We start from the raw sequence: 20301 nt of genomic DNA, 5'->3' as shown, positions 1-20301 counted from the left end.
ATTACGGAATGAGTTCAAAATACCGTAAAACAGTGCACCACCTGGTGATTATATTGAAAGTTGCAAAATCCATGGCTCTAATTTCTCTGTAGCATAATTAATGGTACTCAGTAATGACTGCATGTCAGTACCACCTGGGTAACGTTAAAACTATCAATACCTAGGCACTCCCAGAGATTCTGACTGAATTGATCAGGGGTAGGATATGGGCATAGATGTTTTTTAAAAGCTTCCTAGATAACTTTAATGTTAGCTATAATTGAGAATCCCTAAAAATACCAACGAAGTGTTCCTCGGCCCTACTCCAAACCTGCCTTTGAGATGACCATTCGCTTTCCATCCATTTTCCAGGCAGCTGAATACAGAAGCAGGAAACCTGTGACTCACTATGGAAATAATTTTCTACTGAGAGACAGATTTGTCAAGAAGCTAAGCTTTCTCATTTAAAAACATTTCTGTTTGGAACTCCTGATATTGTTCCTAAGTCAGTTTAATTACAGTTGGGTTTTCTCAAAGTTCTTTGCTCATAAATTTAACGCCAATCATCTGGGTCTCTTCTATATGTGCCTACTCCCATTTATTAATTCATTTAACAAGCATTAACAGGGCAGTTACAATTTGCCAGGCAATATGCATAGGTGCTGACAGTGGAGAAATAAAATAGAAACAGACAGAAAAGGTAATTACAATCCTCTGGTTTGTTATATAATCAAGGAAGCCCAAGGTACTGTGAAGGTGCCCAGATAGGAGAGCCAATGAAAGTCTTTTACTATGTACGAAATGAGTGAAGGTTTTCTAAATAAAGACAGGAGGCATGAGGGCTCCAGGCAGAGGGAGAAATTTATACAAAGGCCTGGAGGTATTAAGAGAGTAATATATTGGGAGTGGTTCTATATGCTGAATAGTATAGAGAGTGCAGAGGCATTAAGTTGGAGAAATAGGCAAGAGTCAGATCATGGACTTCCATAGTTTTGGATTTACATTATAATGAGGATTGTGTAGGAATGATACATTTTAAGTTAGAAAAAAATATTTACTGAGCAAGAGTAAGACTAGATTAGAGAAGATCAGTTGGAAGGTTACTGTAATGATCCAGGCAAGAATACAGAAGGTCCTGAATCAAGTGAGTGGTATTGGGAGCAGAAACAAGCACCAAATGGGATCTATTAAGAAGACAGAAACAGCAGAATTTCACTCCTAAAGGAATACGTTGAGTATAGAGAAAGGGCTGTGTCTAGCATCATTAAAGTGATCTTGACTTGAAAATAAAAATTCAAAGGCAACCAATGCATGTTGCAGGAGTGAATATGAGCATTCGGGGCTCCTGTGGGGATGGAGTCCTTAGGAACACTAATATTCAAGGGTGAAGCAAGACCCCTTTGTCAGTTAAGCATGTTTCTATACATTTTCCCCACATTTTGGTTTCTCTTTTTACTCAATATTGTCACTTAATGAACACAGTGATTCCAATTTTAAGATAGATAGATAGATAATAGATTAATAATAGATAAATAGCTATTTTTTCCCTTTATGATTAGTAATTCTGTGTACTCTTGGAATTATTCTCTACTACAAAATCATGAAATTATCCTATTACGTCATCATCTTCTGGTGTCTTACCTTTTCAATTTAGACATAGAATCCTCCAGGAATTGATTTCTGTGCTTAGGGTGAGGAGAGTCAAGATTCTTTTTTCTTTCTATATGAATATCCAGTCGCTCTGACATCATTTATTGGAAGTACTTTTTTCTCCCACACCCCTGAAGTGTCCACACATGTGTGGTTCTGTTTGTGGACTCTTTGTTCTGCCCCATGGTCTATTAGTGTCTTCTTGTCTGAGTGGCACACTGTCTTCATTAATGTAGCTTTATAAGGAGCTTGAAATCCAGTGATAGAAGTTCTTTAAATCCTTTTTCTTCAGAATGCCTTGGTTGTTCTTGACTATTTGCATCTCATATAAATTTTGAAATCAGATTTCCAATTAACATAAAAATCCTTGCAGAAATTTAAATTAGGATAACATTGAATCTATAAATCTAATGTGAGGAAAATGCATCTTTAAAATGTTAAGGTTTCTAACTCATGAAAGTGGTATAATTTCTGTATATATTTAGGTTTTCTTTATGTTTCTATAATATGTTATAGTTTTATGGTACCTGCATTAGATAACTCATTAGATTTCTCCTAAGGTGCTTGATGTTTTGGTGCTATGATTAATGGCATCTTCTTAAAACACACTTTATTGAGAAAAATTCTCACACAACTAAATGCACAGAATTCAAGTGAATAATTTACAAATTTGACAAATGTCATCTCCAAAACAATCAAGAGATAGAACATTTTGTTAACCCCCAAAATTGTTTTGTCCCTTTGTAGTTGTTCAAATCCCACTCCCCAACTAGCCAACCACTTATCACATTAGATTAATTTGTCTAGTTCTAAGATTTCACATACATAGAATTATGTATCATGTATCCCTTGGTCTGGCCTCTTTCACTTAGCATATTTTTGAGATTCATTTGTGTTGCTGGATGTCATCTGTTTCATTTTGTTGCTGAAGAGTGTTTCAGCGTATGGATGCATCACAATTTGCCATTCAACAGAATGGTTGGAATAGTTTACATCTCGAGCAGTAAGGTACAGCTGAGAGTACAGTTGTCCCATGTCCTTGCCAATATTTCACGTTCTATTTCTTTTCTTTCTTTCTTTGCTTTTTTTATACTGGTAAGAACTCCATAGAAATGGTAAATAGAATTGTCAATATTTATAATTGTTCCCAATCTCAGAGAGAAAAGCTTTCAACTTTTAAACGTTATGTATGAGTGATTTTTGTTGTAGATTTTTAAATCAGATTAAGAAGGTTTCCTTCTTAGTTTATATGTTTTAAGAAATTATATATCAGCATTGACTTTTCCAAGTGCATTTCTGGCTTTATTGATGTGATTGTATGATTTTTCTCTATTTTATTTTAATGTGGTAAAACATATGGATACTGGCCAGGCGCAGTGGCTCACACCTGTAATCCCAGCACTTTGGGAGGCCAAGGTGGGCGGATCACAAGGTCAGAAGTTCGAGACTGGCTTAGCCAACATGGTGAAACCCTGTCTGTACCAAAAAAGTACAGAAATTAGCCAAGTGTGGTGGCAGGCACCTGTAATCCTAGCTAATCGGGAGGCCAAGGCATGAGAATCACTTCAACCTGGGAGGTGGAGGTTGCAGTGAGCTGAGATCACACCACTGCATTCCAGCCTGGGCAACACACTGAGATTGTCTCTCTCTCTGTCTGTCTCTCTCTCTCTTTATATATATATTATAAAATATATATTATATAATACTATAATTTTATTATATATGTACATATATAAGTATACATATAATATATAATATATTATATATGTAACATATATATATATATAACTCATCCAGCTCACAGGTGCCGACTAACTGACCTCCTGTTCCACCAGCCACAACTACAGCTTTTATTGGACAAGAGACTGACTTCAGTAACTTTCCCGATAAAAGACCACTGACTGTGGCCTCTTTCTGGCCGGTTTACAGAAGCTACATACTTGCATGCCTTAGTCCTGAAAAGACCTTTTGATGTAAAGGACCTAATTGTAATATATTTAAATGTTAAGTCTCCACCCCAAAGTGAACGTATAAACATGAGTCATATGTTTCATGTATGTTTGTTCAACACACATGTGTCAGCACCACCTTCATGAATATTCATAGTTCCTCCTGTAACCTGTTGAATATGAATGTTTCGCCAACCCATTCAGCATAAATCTCCTGCCCCAACCCTTCCCTTTCCAAGTGCCTCTCTCTGGTCTTGGCTGGAGACTATGCTTCCGAGCCTGTGGGATGGCTACCTTGCAGTCTGTAACCCCTTATAAGAAATAATATCTCCTCCCCTTTTCTAAATGTATACATATTGTGTTTTTCTTATAAGTTAATACTTTTTAAAATATTAAATCAACAGTGGCTTTCTAATATTAATGCAATTTGGTCATGATTTTATATATCACTAGATTGTGTTTCGTAGCATTTTGTTTAGAATTTTTGCATCTGTATTTATTTAAAATATTTATCTTTAATTTTTTTCTGGTAAATTGTTTTCAAGTTTAGGAATGAAGATTATGTTGACCTCATAAAATTAGTTGTGAGATGTTTCTCTTTTTTGTTTGGATGTATTTGAGTCATTTTTTCTCCTGAACATTTGACGGAAATCATCAGGAAAATCAACTGGGCCTGGTGTTTTGTTATGGAAAGGTTTTGATTACAGACACAATTTATATAGTAGATATGGGACAATTCAGATTTTCTGTTTTCTCCTGTTTTAGTTTTAGTAGCTTGTGTTTTTCTATATATTTTCTCACTTCACCTACATTTTTAATGTTTTTGACTGAATTAGGTCATTCTTGCACTGCTATAAAGAAATACCTGAGACTGGGTAATTTATAAGACAAGAGATTTAATTAGCTCACAGTTCTGCAGGCTGTACAGGAAGCGTAGCAGCATCTGATTCTGGGGAGACCTCAGCAAGCTTCCAATCATGGCAGAAGGCAGAGGGAGAAGCAGTCACATGACACGGTGAGAACAGGAGCAAGAAAGTGGGTGAGGTGCCACACACTTAAGTGACCAGATCTCGTGAGAACTCACTCACTATCACAAAAACAGTACATAGCCAGGAAAGAACTGCCCCCATGACCCAAACACCTCCCACCAGGACCCACCTCCAACATTGGGGTTTACAATTCAACACGAGATTTGGGTGGGGACAAATATCCACACTATACCACTGACATACAGTTGTTCAGAGTAGTCTCTTGTTATATTTCTAATATGATGTTCATCTTTTCATTCCTGATATTAATTTTTTGCCCCTTCTTTCTTTGTTCTTGATTGGACTTGTTAAGTGTTTACATGAACTTTTGGCTCTATTGAGCCTCTAATTTATACTAGTTTTTTATTTCATAAGTTATGCCCTTACTGTTTATTATTATTTTCTCCCTTTTACTAATAATTATTTTCTATTCTTATTGTCATTTTTAAAATGGATATCTATATCATTCATGTATTTTCCACCTTTCTTTTTCTTTTAATACTATATGCATATAAAGCCCAAGTTTTTTTTAATGCAAAGTTTATGTTCATCCTACAGTGTTAGATGTATAAATATTTTAGTTTTCAGTTGAAAATATGTTCTAATTTCCATTGGGATTTTTTGTTTTACCTATGAGTGATTTAGAATTATCTTGCTTAATTTTCAAACGTATTTTTTACTTATTATTTTATTAGCCCTTTTTAAAGTAACATTTGTGTTTTAGATATAGAGAAAAATTACAAAGATAGTACAGAGTTCCCATATACCCAACACCCATTTTCTCCTGTCATTAGCATCTAGTATTAGTATGGTACATTTATACAATTAATGAAACAATGTTGATACATTATTACTAACCAAGATCCACACTTTATTCAGATTTTCTGTCTTTATCTGATGTTCTTTCTCTGTTTCAAGATTCCATTGAGAATATCACATCATATTTTGGTCATTGTATCTCCTTAGGCTCCTCTTGGCTGTGACAGTTTCTCAGATTTTCCTGTGTCTGGTGACCTTGACAGTTTTGAAGAGTGCTAGTCAGGTATTGGTAGAATATACCTCAATCAGGATTTGCCTGACATTTTTCTTAGGATAAAACATGGATTATTTGTTTTTGGGAGAAAGACCATAGAGGTCAAGTGTCATTCTCATCATATATCAAAGGTTCATACAGTCAATATGACTTTTTATTTTATTTTATTTTATGTGTGTATGTATGTATGTATGTAAGTATGTATGTATTTATTTTTGAGACAGAGTCTCACTCTGTCACCCAGGCTGGAGTGCAGTGGCACAATCCCAGTGTACTGCAACCTCTGCCTCCCAGGTTCAAGCGATTCTCCTGCCTTAGCCTCCTGAGTAGCTGGGATTACAGGCATGTGCCACCATGTCCAGCTAATTTTGTATATTTAGTAGAGATGGGGTTTCACCATGTTAGCGAGGTTGGTCTTGAACTCCCAATCTATGGTGATCTGCCCATCTAGGCTTCCCAGCATGTTGGGATTATAGGCATGAGCCACTGTGCCTGGCTGACATTTTACTGTTAATGTTGACCTTGATTAGCTGGCTGAGGCAGCATTTGTCAGGTTTCTCAACTGCAGTTAGTCTTTTTCCCCTTTTCCAGACTATCACCTTCGGAAGGAAGTCAATATGTGCAGCCCACACTTAAGGAGTAGAGAGTTAGGCACTATCTCTTTGAGGGTGGTCTATCTACATAAATTATTTTGAATTCTTCTGCACGGGACATTTCTTTTTTCTTCCTCATTTAATTTGTATCAGTATTAACTCATGGATATTTATTTTATACTTTGAGTTACAATGCAACACTACTTTATGTAGTAGCTCAAATTATTTCAGCTTTGGCCTTTGGGAGCTCTTTCAGTTGGCCCTTTTGTCCTTTTGACATATCTCCATTTTTGTGCTTATGTATTTAATTTTTTATAAGATGTTCTAGACTCATCTTGAATGTTTTCTTTCTTTTTTTTTTTTTTTTTGAGAGGGAGTTTTGCTCTTGTTGCCCAGACTGGAATGCAATGGCGCAATCTCAGCTCACCGCAACCTCTGCCTCCCACGTACAAGTGATTCTCCTGCCTCAGCCTCCAAAGTAGCTGGGATTACAGGCATGCACTGCCATGCCTGGCTAATTTTGTATTTTTAGTAGAGATGGGGTTTCTCCATGTTGGTCAGGCTGGTCTCGAACTCCCGGCCTCAGGTGACCCACCTGCCTCAGCCTCCCAAACTGTTGGAATTACAGGCATGAGCCACCATGCCCGGCCATCTTGTATATTTTCCGCCCAGTCCTAGAATCAACCATTTCTCCAAGGATCCCTGGTTCCTTTTATTGGCAAATGGTAATAGACACCAAGATCTGGGTGCTAAGTGTGCTCATGGCTACTGGGGTGCTGTTTCTATGCTTTCTAAGCATACAGAATAAGGAAATATATATGTGTGTACTAACCTGGGCATATGTACATATTAATAATATTTTTTATGTTACCATATGTATTTATATTAAGCTAAACATAAGCTCATACTGATATCTCCAAAAAGTGCTTTTTCGGCTTCTATTTCTGGAAGATATTGTGAATAATTGATATTAATTCTTGCTTAAATGTTCAGTAAAATTCACCATGAAACCATCTGGGTCTGGAGCTTTCTTTTTTTAGTCTCATTTCTTTAAAATATACAGAGCTTATTCAGGTTATCTCTTTCTCTTTGTGTATATTCCAGTAGTTTGTGTCTTTCAAATAATTGGTCATTTCATTTAATTTGTAGGCATAAAGTTATTCTTAGTTTTTATTTATTATACTTTTTATATTTATGGCATCAGTAGTGATGACCCCTCTTTCATTTCTGATATTGGTAATTTTTGTGTTCTTTGTTTATTGGTTAATCTGACTAGAAGTTTATTAATTTTATCTTTTCAAGGAACAAGCTATTGATTTTCTCTGTTGTTACCCTGTTTTTAAATTTAATTAATTTCTGCTCTAATTTTTTTATTTTTTCTTCTGTATAAATTATGCTTCAAATGTTCTTCTTTTTTAGCTTCCTAAAGTGAAAGATTATTACTGATCTCAGATATTTCTTCTTTTCTAATATATGCATGAAGTGCTGTCAACTTCACTCTAAGCAGTGCTTTCACTTTACCCACACATTTTGATATTTTTTATTTTTATTTAGTTCAATTTTTAAAAATTTTTCTTGAGACCTTTTATTTGTTCCATGGGTTATCTAGAAGTGTTTTCATTCAATTTTAAAATAGTTGAAAATATTCTGGGTATTTTTTTGTTCTTGATTTCTAGTTTTATTCCATTGTGATCTGAGAAAATACTTTGTATGATTTCTAGTTTTTCAGATTTTTAAAGGCATGTTTCACAGCATATAATGTGGTCTATCTTGGTGAATGTTCCATGCAAGTTTCAGAAAATTGCATATTTTGTTGTAGTAGGATAAGTAGTCTATAAATGTTAATTAAATCAAGTTGATTAATAGTTATGTACAAGTCATCTATATCTTTACTTATTTTCTGCCTTTGTACTCAATTACCAACAAAGAGGTGTTGAGATTTCCAGCTACTATAATCTCCAGTATAATAGTGGATTTGCTTATTTTTTTTCACTTCAGTTTTGTCTCATATAGTTTGATGATCTGTTGTCAGGAGCATGCAAATTTACAATTGTTATGTAATCTTAGAGAACTTACTCCTTTATTAGTGTATGATGACTCTCTTACTCTGAATAATTTTTCTTGTCCTGAAGTGTTGGGAGCAAGGCCCCCCCAAAACTGGCCATAAATAAAAATCTCTGCAGCAATGTAACATGTCCATAATGGCCACAACGCCCAAGCTGGAAGGCTGTGGGTTTACAGGAATGAGGGCAAGGAACACCTGGCCCACCCAGGCCTGAAAACCGCTTAAAAGTATTCTTAAGCCACAAACAAAAGCCTGAGTGATCTGTGTCTTGAGGGCGTGTTCTGAATTCAGCCCATCCCTTCGTTTCCCTTAAGGGATACTTTTAGTTAATTTAATATCGATAGAAACAATGCTAATGACTGGTTTGCTGTTAATAAATATGTGGGTAAATCTCTGTTCGGGGCTCTCAACTCTGAAGGCTGTGAGACCACTGATTTCCCACTTCACACCTCTGTATTTCTGTGTGTGTGTCTTTAATTTCTCTAGCGCTGGTGGGTTAGGGTCTCCCTGACCCAGCTGGTCTCGGCACTGAAGTCTGCTTTGGGTAATGTAGTTTATCTAGATATCTTTTAATTAGTGTTCCATGGTATATATCTTTCTTCATTGATTTATTTTTAAACTATCTAAATCTTTATATTTAAAATGGTTTTTTGTAGACAACTTATACTTGGGTCTTGTTTTGTTTTCCACTCTGATAATCTCTGTTTTTTCGTTGTTATATTTAAATCATTCTTTTGGATCTTCAGAATTTTTAAGAACAGCCTAATTCATCAAACTTTTTTAAAAAGTGCTTTTCTTTTTACCTTTGCATGAGCACTTAAAATACATATTTCCATTTCAAGATGACATTAAAAATTGTTCTACTGTAACAGAAGCAAAATATAATTCTGCAATTATAAAAGGGCTAAACTGTAATGCATAATTAAATTATTTTTATGTTTACAATTGTGATTCTGAAATCAATACTGCTACTCTGCAGCTCCGTTTTATCATATACCATATACAAAAATAAATTTAGTAAGGACTAAATAAAGATTAAATAATTTTCATATATTAAATTATATATTTTATATTATACAATATTTTTTCTCACTAAAATAATATTTTAGGTATTGAAACCAATACTAAGAGCTTAAGTATTGAATTCAATAGGATTAAATGTATCTTTTGAAAATCATGAATTAATATTTTGTCTTATAGCAATTTGAAGATTTGAAAGTTTATCTAATAATTGTTTTAATGGATGCTATAGTTTAGAAAAAAAACCTCATAGAGAATCAATAGATACAAATGAAAATGTTTCAAAATTGAAACAATAAGCCACTGAAACGCTTCGGAAAATTGTTTAATAGAAAATTCTGTTTCACATTTGTAAATATTCAGATGTGTAAATTTTAACTAATGGCACTTTACGTTACTTTCAGTAATACTGATAAAAATACTTTTACTATCCTTTTTCAAAATACCCTTTCCATTGCATGTGTTTTTCCCTTCTTGTTAAAATGTTATTTTTACCTTGAAAGGACAGATTAAGTGTGTTTATAAATTTTAGAAATATCTGCAAGGTAACATACCGCTAGAAGCTATTTTTTATTTTAGGAAAGGCCAGAAAATTTGGAATACTAATCATTTTGAGCAAAAGAAATTCATGACTCATATTTAAGCTCAATAATTTTTAAGTGTTTTGTCACAAAATGAGTAAACATTTCATATGCTAACCATGAGCCAAGCAGTGCACTGTGTTCTTTAAAAACTTTATCTCCTATTATTTCTCATGACAGCCCTATCATTCTGCTATTTTACAAGTGAAGAAACTGGATTCAACATAGTAGTTAAGCTGTTTACCCAAGATCACCTAGAGAGTGTATTAGGTCAGATTTCTCAGAAGACCCCCAAGAGGAGAATTTGTTTGTGCAAGTGATTGCTTAAGAAAGTGCTTTCAGGATTAATGAGTAAGAAAGTAGAGAAAGCAGAAAACATAGGAGAAGAAGCCAAACAATGGTGCAATTTCAGTTAAGTGTCAGCCTAAGTCCCATCAGGAGGGAATCTTCTGAGCATAAATTGCACAGTTTGTCCCACTTCAAGGCAGTAGATCTGGGCTTTTACAATCTGTCTCAGTGAGTAATGGCCATGCCACCCTAGGCCGATAAACTATCCAGCACCTCCAGCTTCTTACCAGTTCTCATAAGAGGCTCTAGTACCCCTCAAGGGTAGTCCTCTGAAGAATGTCACAGGTACATGCCTTTTAAAGAAAACGACACTGAAGCTGGAGGATATTTCTCAGAAAAATCTAAAAGAAGCTGAGCGGAGGATTATCAGTGTTTGTTACAGCTAGTAAATGGCATAACCAGCATTAAATCTAAGGAGTATGGCTTCCGACCCTGTATTCTTAATCATTATACTAGGCTACCCGGGATAACCAGAAAATCTTTGGATAGAAAATAGACTTGCATGGCCATTATCCAATTACGTACAAAACTGTAAATACTTTACTAGGGTTTCTTAAAAATAAAATTTGCCAAATTGATGACATCCTGTAACACTTCGGCTCTTCTGACTCCTTTTTATTCGCTATAATAATTTGCTCATGAATTACACGTTGAATGAATTTTCCATGTGATACTTTCCTTGTAAATTATCACCAGAATTATTTTTAAATTTCAGTCAAAGGAGAGGCCAAAATAACTGAGGGAATAGCTCTGTTTTTCAGTGTGTTTAGATGTAGCTATTAGAAGTTGACTCTTTATGTCAAATGTGCATGTATGCTAATCTAACCAGTCTACCATTTTATATAAAAGATATTCCTGCAAGCCACAGTGATGTTAATGCTAGAAAGAAAAGATGATCCTAAGGGCTCCTTTGCTATCGCTGACCTTGAAATCTGAAATGCTTTTTGCCATATTGTTTTGGGTCCAGTCAGTGAATGTCTAGCTGAATTACTGGGGTGCTACTTCATATTAAATTACTCAGACCTGTAACTTTGCATGGAGAGGAAGGAAAAAGGATGGATTTAGCCCATAAGTTCTCTCTTAATGGGAAGAAAGGGTCGTCCCAAGGGAGATGGGTGGAGACGGAAGGACCTAAGTAAAGGATACATTCTCTTAGAGTTGTCAGGGTAAGTACAAGGTAGTGGGAGCTTTAAAGTTCCCACTTCAATACCAAGAATCACTTCTTTTTTTTTTTTTTTTTTTTTTTTTTTTTTTTGAGACCGAGTCTCGCTCTGCCGCCCAGGCTGGAGTGCAGTGGCCGGATCTCAGCTCACTTCAAGCTCCGCCTCCTGGGTTTACGCCATTCTTCTGCCTCAGCCTCCCCAGTAGCTGGGGCTACAGGTGCCCGCCACGTCGCCCGGTTATTTTTTGTATTTTTTTTAGTAGAGACGGAGTTTCACCGTGTTAGCCAGGATGGTCTCGATCTCCTGACCTCGTGATCCGCCCGTCTCGGCCTCCCAAAGTGCTGGGATTACAGGCTTGAGCCACCGCGCCCAGCCAAGAATCACTTCTAAAATGATTCCAACCATTCAGTACAATGATCAGTATGTATTTGCAGACTGTGAAGTGTAGATTTGAGAAAAGTGGGTGATAAACCACAAGTATACTTGCTTCATTCCAGCTTCTCACCAGCTAAGTGGAAGAGAAATTATCTCATCAACAGGACCAAATTAGAAACTTCTGGTTGTCTTATCACTGAAAAATGGTAATAGCTAATGTCTGTATGGTACTTACTGTGTACCAGTTACTTATTTGCTTATTGGCTTCATATATACATATGTATGTAATTTATTTATATTACCTTCCCATTTTATTACTGAGGAAACTGAGACAAAAAGAGGTTAAATAATTTTTACAAGTCTACACAGATTGGAAGAAATAAATCAGGAATGCACCCATTCTGTGGTGTTAACTAGATATCTAATACCTTAGGTGAAACAAGAAAACAGGAAGTTATTAGGTTGATGCAAGAGTAATTGTGGTTTTGCCAAAGTAATGGCAAAAACCACAATTACTCTTGCATCAGCCTAACAGATTGGTAAGAAGTAAATAGTGTATAGCCTCATCTATCTTTATATAAATTTTTGTTGTTTGAGGTGTGTGACAGATGAGCAGATAATATTCTTCATGTTCTTGTGTAGCTAAAGTAATTCAAAATTTATTTTAAAAATTTCCCTTCATATGAAATATAAATTTTAAATAACACTGAACTTTGGGGGAAAAAGCTTGGAAATATAATAGTATTCTCACTAGGATGACCACTTAAACACATTTTTAAATATCAATTTTTTCAAACTTATTTTGAGGGGGAACACCAACTTGGAATAACAAGAGGCAAGAGGGTTCAAAATCGAAAGAGACTTCAGTGCCTTAAGCCTTTCGTGGGCAGGAAGAAGGTTGAAAAACCTATTCAGCTAAAAACACAGACCTTTCTTATTTAAAAAAAGAAAAAAAAGAAAGGAAGGAAGGAAGGAAAGAAAAAAGAAAAGAAAAGAAAAGAAAAGAAAAAAGAAAAGAAAAGAAAAGAAAAGCACAGAAAAGCAGAACCAAGAGACCAGAGGGCAAAGAATCATTGCCAGGGAGAAGAACTGAGCACTAACCAAAGATGTAGTAACATGCGCCTGGCTAGATTTTAGAAATACTTTGAGCCACTAACTGCAACGTGCCTCTTGTCTTCCTCCTCTTTTTTGAATAGGAATGTCCATTGCAGTTTTAGTATGTTTCCAAATTGTATGCAGGAGGCATGGAGAGAAGATAATCATCTCTTAACTTCTTAACTTCTCAGGTCTGCAAATCAAGATAAACTCTGCTGGAGGAGCTATACTTGAATGATCACCTTGAGGAGTCTCAAATACACCTGGGATGATTTAGATAATGAGAACTGGACTTCCAGCATGAGCCAGTTATGGTAATAGGATGAGATTTTATTAACCTTGGAAGGGTAATGAGAGTATTTTGCATGTGGGAAAAAGACTTGACAATGATCGCCAGTTGAGAATCTTGAACATATTCCTTGCTGAACTCTTGCTGTTTCTGCACTCTGACCAGAGAAAAATTATACCATGATAAAAAAAAAATAAATAAAAATAATAAAAAAAAAGAAATGTCAAACAATATGGCAAAAATGAAATTAGGGGTTTATCAAGTGCTTCAACAACTGTATGCGTTCACTTGTGTGGGTTTATACACCATTAGTTTTCAACTGAAAATTTCTCCCAATTAAGATTGAATTAAACAACTGTGTAATGCTCTTCAATATGGTGAGTATACATCTATTTTCCAATGATGCAGAATTTTTTTCTTGAGAATAGACAACCTTCCACAAAATTTATTCTTTCCTGTGATGAAAGATGTTTCTAGCCACTTTAGCCATCAGGCAGGCCATTGTGATTCAGCTCCGGTCCAGTGGGTTTTGGATAAAAGTGATGCTCCCCTTCTCAAGTCTTGCACACAAATCCCCCCGTCAATCTTCCAGCTGTCTCTTCCTTCATTCTGCAAGCTGTCCTTGGCCAAGGACATCTAGAAAATTATGTGTTGACGACAGCAGAATTTCCATTAGCCTGAGTAATTCTGCTGGAATATCATACATTGCATTAATAAAATGCCAAGTTACAGCACATGACTAAAAATAAAATTTTTGGATAGGATATTTATATATGTTTGGTATGAATTAATATTTTCCTTAAATATGTATCAGCAGTTTTCCCTGGTTCAAGATGGTGATTTTCTATCTGATATTATTTTTTTCAACATTCCCTACTTATATGAAAATATAACCAATAAACAGTAGCTTTAAGAAATCATAAGGATGTCTGTCAGATCTATCTCTTTCTCTCCATCTTCATGACCATCAACACAATCCAAGTCATAATCATTCGTTACCTGAACAACTACAAAGTTGCATCTCATATCAGTTCTTGCCACCCTCCAATGTGTCCTCAAGTTTTAGTAAGAGTGATCTTTTCAATTTGATCATGGTTCCCATGACACCTATCATGGGCATCCTATTGTTCTTGAAATAAAGTTTGTAATATGATGAAGTCCTGTGCGGCCCTGCCTTGTCTGACCCATGTCTGCCTTGGCAGCTTCATCACTCTTGCTCTCACTACTTTTGCTGGAACCATACCATGTTTATCTCAGTTCTGGAGTGCACTGTGCTCTTACCTTCATCGGAGACTTGTGTCTCAGCTTGGAAATTATTTCCTTAGGGAAGACTTGGCTAATTCCAGGGTTGAATAAGGTTCCTTCATTTTATGTTATAGCAATGTGTTACTTTCTTTGATTCCATTTTTCTCACTTTGAACACTTTAAAATATTTATTTTATTTAACTTTTAACAAGGTGTTATATTCTTGTAGTTTAACAAGTATTTTTAAAATCCAAGGAAACAAATATACAACATTAAGAGTAAACCCTAATGTAAATTATGGACTTTGGGTAATGCTGATGTGCCAGTGTAGATTCATCAGTTGTAACATATATGCCATTTTGATGCAAGATATTGATAGTGAAGGAACTTGTGCATGTGTAAAATCACTGGGCATATGGGAACTCTGTACATTCCATTCAATTTTTCTGTGAACCTAAAACTGCCCTAAAAAATGAAGTCTATTAAAAACTACAGTGAAATATCTTCTACATATTCCTCTCTTCTCTCTGCTGTCTTTTAAGTTGACTACTTCACACACAGTCCCCATTCCTGAAAAGTCACATGAAAAGCTGTGACCTTAAGTAGAGGAGTAAAATCACTGTTACACCATAGCCCAAAATGGAAGGATCAGTTTATCTCTCTTTCAACTCTTTGGTTTGCTGCTGGTGCCACTCAGTGGCTTGAACTCCACAGGAAACTAGAAGCAAGAGAGCTCAGGATGCAGTGCACAGATGTGGACATTCAGGAGTAGAAAACAGGGTAGAGAAAAATTGAAAGTAAATCAGATAGGGACCAAGAAATATTTTTGTAAAGGACCAGATGGTAAATATTTGAGTCTTTGGAAGCCATATTGTTTCTATTGCAAGCATACAATTCTGCTTTGTTCCAATAAACCTTTGTTTATGAAATCAAGAAATTGATCAGATTTGACTTTCAAGTTGTAGTTTTTCAACTCCTGGATTAGAAGGACAAAGAGAGGATATCTAGCTCATCAATACGAAGTATTTCCTCCATCTTTAATGGCTCTATTAATTATTTACTCAATTTCCTATTGATGCACCTTTACATTGTTTCTAATTTTTACCATCACAAACAATGTAAAGTGAATAACCTTATACATTCATCTATTACATGTGTGGAAATAATCATAAAGTTAATTTCAAGAAGTTGATTTCTTAGGACAAAGCGTACATGCATTTGTAATTATGATAGAGTACAAGGATGCCCTCCATAGGAGTGATAATAATTAAAATTCTGAACACAGTGTATGAAAGTAGCTTTTCCCCTAGAGTCTTACAACATGTAGTATAATCACATATTTGGATTTTTGCCATTTTGATGAGAGAGGAAATGTATACCAGTGTAGTTGTAATTTCCATTGCTTGCGTAATAAATGAAGTGGGGTATTTTTTATTTTTAAGAATGATTTTTGTTTTTTCTGTGAACTGTGAATCATATACTTTGTCCATTTCTCTCTTGGGTTTTTGGCCATTTTCTTCTCAGTTTCTCAGTGTTACAGATATTAGCCCTTTGTTACATAAGTTATAATTATTTTTACCATGTTAATTGCCTTTGATTTTCTATGGTATTTTTGACATGCAGAAATTTTTACTTAAAAATTAAAATAGTTTATTTAAACATTAGTAGAATTTATTAATCTTTTCTCTTATAATATCTGGATTTTTTTAGTTTTAGTAGTGTCTTTTTAAAAAAGCATTTAAACATTTAATTCAATTGGATTATATCCTGGTGTACAAAGTAAGTCATTGATCTGGAAAACTGTTCACTTGCCCTGACACCATTTATTGAATGCTGATGTGGTTTGGCTTTGTGTCCTCACCCAAATCTTATCTTTAATTGTAATTCCCATATGACAAGGGAGGGACCTGTAATCCCCACATATGGAGGCTAGGAAGTAATTGGATTATGGGGGCAGTTTTTCCCATGCTGTTCTCACGATAGGGAGTGAGTTCTCCTGAGATCTGATGGTTTTACACGTGTTTGACAGTTCCCCCTTCACACACACTTTCTCTCTCCTGCTGACTTGTGAAGAAGGTGCTTGCTTCCCCTTCACCTTCCACCATAATTGTAAGTTTCCTGACGCCTTCCCAACCATGTGGAACCAAGTCAATTAAACCTCTTTCCTTTTTAAATTACCCGGTCTTGGCCGGGAGCGGTGGCTCAAGCCTGTAATCCCAGCACTTTGGGAGGCCGAGATGGGTGGATCACGAGGTCAGGAGATCGAGACCATCCTGGCTAATACGGTGAAACCCCGTCTCTACTAAAAAAAGTACAAAAAACTAGCCGGGCGACAAGGCAGGCGCCTGTAGTCCCAGCTACTCGGGAGGCTGAGACAGGAGAATGGCGTAAATCCCGGAGGCGGAGCTTGCAGTGAGCTGAGATCCGGCCACGGCACTCCAGCCCGGGCGGCAGAGCAAGACTCCGTCTCAAAAAAAATAAATAAATAAAATAAAAATAAATAAAAAAATTACCCGGTCTTGGTCATCAGAGAAATGCAAATCAAAATCATAATGAGATACCATCTCACACCAGTTAGAATGGCGAGCATTAAAAAGTCAGGAAACAACAAATGCTGGAAAGGATGTAGAGAAACAAGAACACTTTTACACTGTTGGTGGGAGTGTAAATTAGTTCAACCATTGTGGAAGACAGTGTGGCAATTCCTCAAGGAACTAGAACTAGAAATACCTCCTGACTCAGTGATCCCATTACTGGGTATATACCCAAAGGATTATAAATCATGCTTCTATAAAGACACATACACATGTATGTTTATTATGGCACTGTTCACAATAGCAAAGTCTTGGAACCAACCCAAATGTTGATCAATGATAGACTGAATTAAGACATTGTGGCACATATACACCATGGAATATTATGCAGCCATAAAAAAGGATGAGTTCATGTCCTTTACAGGGACACAGATGAAGCTGGAAACCATCAGTCTCAGCAAACTATCACAAGCACAGAAAACCAAACACCGCATGTTCTCATTCATAGGTGGGAATTGAACAATGAGAACACTTGGACACAGGGTGGGGAACATCACACACCGGGGCCTGTCAGGGGGTGGGAGGCTGGGGGAGGAATAGCATTAGGAGAAATACCTAATGTAAATGATGAGTTAATGGATGCAGCAAACCAACATGGCACATGTATACGTATGTAACAAACTTGCACATTGTGCACATGTACCCTAGAACTTAAAGTATAATAATAATTAAAAAAGGACACGCTGAAAAAAAATAAATAAATTACCCAGTCTTCTTTATAGAAGTGTGAAAATGGACTAATACAGACGCTCTGTTTTTTTCTCCAGTAATTTGAGAATCCACTCTCATGTTGCAGTGAATTCTGGTATGAATTTGGGTTTATTTCTAAACTTTCTACTCTGGTACATAGGCCAGCTGTCTTTTTGTACGAATGTGATCAATAATATTGTTAGTCAATAATTTTTTTTCTGTTTGATTTTGTACTGTTAAATATACTTCTACACTTATTATTTGATTTGTTGGCTTTAAATTTTATTACTTTGCACACAACTATTACAGATGAGACATAGGCAAATTTATTGTGTCCAATGTCTTTTCCTCTTTCCCTCTGCTTTTTTTTTAGTTGTTATAATTTCTTAATTTTCAGGCTATATAATGCTTCTATTCTTTTCTGTCTCTCTAAATTTCACATTTAAAAAACATTTCTATCATTAAATAATTTATATCACCATCCTTTTTACTGGTATTTTCAGTTATCTTTTATTTGGTTGATGAAGTCAAAAGATTAGAGAAAGACAGAAAAGCATACATAATAAATCTGGAAATATAAATTGAATGCATCCAACATCATAATTAATATAAGAATCTTGCATTTTAAACCACAGAGGGAAGATAGTGAAAACAGAAAGGGGCTAAAGTATACGGAGGGAGAGCAAATATCAACGTATTGGAGATTTTGAGAAGAAGCAAGATATTTAGAGTGGTTGAATGAGAACACTGAATGGAGAGGTGGCTGATGTCAGAGAGGAAAGTAATGGATTTTTACCACTCATAATTTCATAGGTGAAGAACTTCTGAGCAATCACGGATCCAGGTCACAATCTGTGACCATGAGAGTAACTGGCTGAAATGAAATTAAGAAGAAGGTCGTTGAATACAAAGAGGTCAAAGAACTGAAAGGCCAGAGTTTGGAGAGAGTCACTGACATAGACTGAAGTAATTGAATGATTTAGGAAATGATGGAAACTGGGGTGATGAGATAGACTGCCGGGAAGGTGCTCAAGACTTTCATTAAAAAATGACTGGTGGCATGAGTGTCAAAAAAAAACAAATAGGTTGTATGCCACATGAAGATGGAGGAATAATTGTCTGGAAACCATCTTGAAGAAGAAAAAAATTGGCCTCTGTCTTAGTTAGTTCAGGCTGCTATAACAAATTCTCACAGACCAATGGCATAAGAAAATTTATTTCCCATAACTCTTGAGGCTGGGCAATCCAGCATCAAGATGCCAGCAGATCCAGTGTCTGGTGAGGCCCCTCTTCTTATTTGCAGATGGCCATCATCTTGTTCTATCCTTACACAACAGACGGCAGAGAAAGGAAGCAAGCTCTCTCATGTCTCTACTTACAAGTGCACTAATCCCATTCCACTTATAAATTCAATAATCCCATGAGAGTGGAGCCCTTGTAATCAAATTAACTCCCCAAGGCCTCACCTCCTAACATCATCACACTGGGGACTAGAATATCAACATATGAATTCAGGGAGGACACAAACATTCAGTCCATGAATAGTCTCTTCTTCATACCATGGGTGGTAAAAGAGTTGCTTTTTAGGAAAGAAGACAGCTTGGGTGACAGGGCTCTTTTGAAGCATGCTATGCTGATTTAAATACAGAAGGTGAGAAGAATGCATCATTAAGAATTTAAGGCTCTGTAGTTTTGTTTTGTTTTGCTTACTGTGAAATAGGAGTTCTAGAGGGCATAAGTAAGAAGGAAAATAAAAAAAGAAAGTGGGATTAAGGTACAGAAACAAAGAATCCTAATGGCAATTAATGTTTAAGAGATCCTAGACCCCCCAGAGGAACTTTCATCTCAGATGCTAAGGACAGCTAATGATATGTCACTTGGGAGGATTCATCATTCCTGCTCACATTGCACATTATGTACGTTTTAAGGGATATCGATTTCAGTCTCTATATACAACCTTGATTTTCCTGAATATTCCTCTGTCTTAAGTCACTTGAAATCCATGTCCCAAAAAATCACTCACTAAATGTAATAAATCCACAGGTGGAGGAAACTTTGTGGATTTTTTTTTTCTTTAAAATGTCATTAAATTTTTGATATATTTATCTTTAATAATATATTTAATATCTTTATTAGTATATCAAAATGTACAAATAATGAATTTATTCATTTGTTTACATTTAGCACTCAAGAAGATGGCAAACACAAGGTTTTTTTTTTTTTTTCAATCAGAGAAGAAGTTCAAATGACTCACAGTTCCTCTGGCTGTAGAAGAAGTATGGTGGCATCAGCTTCTGGGGAGGCCTCGGGGAACCTACAATCATGGCAGAAGATGATGGAGGAGCCAGGACTTCACATGGCAAGGAGGAAGAGAGAGAAGGGATAAGTGCTCACAGTTTTATTTTTTATTTTTAAGTTCCAGGGTACATGTGCAAGATGTGCACGTTTGTTACACAGGTAAACGTATGCTATGATGACTTGCTGTACCTATCAACCCATCGCCTAGATATTAAACCCAGCATGCCTTTTTTTTCCCCTGATGCTCTCCCTCCCCCAGCATCCCCTTGACAGGCCCCAGTGTGTGTTGTTCCTCTCTCTGTGTCT

This window comes from Trachypithecus francoisi, unplaced genomic scaffold (genome assembly GCF_009764315.1).
Source record: "Trachypithecus francoisi isolate TF-2019V2 unplaced genomic scaffold, Tfra_2.0 Lachesis_group13, whole genome shotgun sequence".
Lineage (NCBI taxonomy): Eukaryota > Metazoa > Chordata > Mammalia > Primates > Cercopithecidae > Trachypithecus > Trachypithecus francoisi.
This window is presented reverse-complemented; position numbering follows the sequence as displayed.